Here is a 1,334-nt window from a genome sequence, read left to right as displayed (position 1 = left end):
GTTATTGAGGCCCAAAAGCCTACGGGTGTACACCATAACGATGAAGATTATCCACGATATCCGTCCCTTAGTAATTAGTATTATTACCGTTGGCCTGTAGCCCCCCTTGTGATTTAAATTTGTTTGACCTCCCACCTCTTTGCTTGTTTTTGGGTGGCTGTTGGGTCCTGTGTTTTTTATTTTATTATTATTTTTTTTTTGGGCTGTATTTTTCGTGACTTGCTGTTGTTCCCCTTGTTTTCGTGCTGATTAAATGTAGTTTCAGGTTTTATTCAATATATATATATATATATATTATTAACGTTGTTAACACAAACATAGAAACTAAAAACAAAGCGTGTAGTCTTCGAACGTCTCAACCCTCCAACGGTCAAAAAATTACTAGCCCTTGAGTTTCTTAAAAACACCACTCCCAGAGTGATGTCGAAGCTTACGGCAGTTTACTGTCAACCATAAGTGGCGATTTCTCATTCACAAGTTTGTGAGGTAAACTTTTCTTGTGTGTTTGAATCAACGTGGCTGGAAATTGAAGCTGTTTCTTGGGAGGAAAGAAGAGAAGGAGGAGGAAGAAGACGACGACGATAGGAGAAGGAAGTCAGAGAGAAAATATTAATGTTCTTTCTGTAAGCTTCATATTCTTCTTGTCGTTTTCCCTTCCTATGGTGGCTGACCATACTCTCTCTCTCTCTCTCTCTCTCTCTCTCTCTCTCTCTCTCTCTCTCTCTCTCTCTCTCTCGTTCCGAACGAGACTGTTGACCCCACTTAGGGATAAGTTTCCACAGGTAAATTTTTGAGTGGTTTTCTTATAAATGTGATTAGATGTGCGTTTATTGATCGAATGCTACCTTTGAATTCTTGTCTTAAAGTCTCCTCCTCATTTCAGATTGAACTATTTTCTTGCAGGTCTTATGGGATTCATCCTGTGTCGATTCATTGCTATTTTGAGTATTTTCATTTTATAACGACTCTTCATCATCAATGATCCGGAAGGGCCTTCTTCAGGATGACATGAGCTCTTTCATTGATTAAATATTTTAAGTTACTAAAATTTGTGTCACCTTTCGCCAGTATATTAACATTTTGGGCAAGCATTTTCTCTTAAAGGTACTAACTTAAAGCATTTAACTCTGAAGGGACTGTCTGACTTTCTCTCCTGTACAGCGTGAATAAAAATTGTTCATTTAGGATTGAAATTTGCTTTCTTTTTTCTTTTTTAGTTGCATGTCAAATGTAAATAGGATGAATTTTATAGAAAATTTATGCTGATACCTTTCATTATCTATTTAATTTGCCTGCATCTTACCACTGATTGGTTGCGATTGTCTGCACTTATC

At 37.1% G+C, this 1,334-nt stretch overlaps 1 long non-coding RNA gene across 1 annotated transcript; it reads left to right on the top strand.

Annotated features, from left to right (window-relative positions):
* The first annotated feature begins 480 nt into the window (after window positions 1-480).
* Window positions 481-1,091, top strand: LOC129312888 (uncharacterized). The gene is made up of 2 exons (XR_008593755.1): window positions 481-782; window positions 904-1,091. It is a non-coding gene; the product is annotated as an uncharacterized LOC129312888 (long non-coding RNA).
* Window positions 1,092-1,334: the final 243 nt, after the last annotated feature.

Source organism: Prosopis cineraria, unplaced genomic scaffold (assembly GCF_029017545.1).
Source record: "Prosopis cineraria cultivar Desert tree isolate PC_DT_omini unplaced genomic scaffold, ASM2901754v1 PC6, whole genome shotgun sequence".
In the NCBI taxonomy this organism is placed as follows: Eukaryota; Viridiplantae; Streptophyta; class Magnoliopsida; order Fabales; family Fabaceae; genus Prosopis; species Prosopis cineraria.
This window is presented reverse-complemented; position numbering and strand designations above follow the sequence as displayed.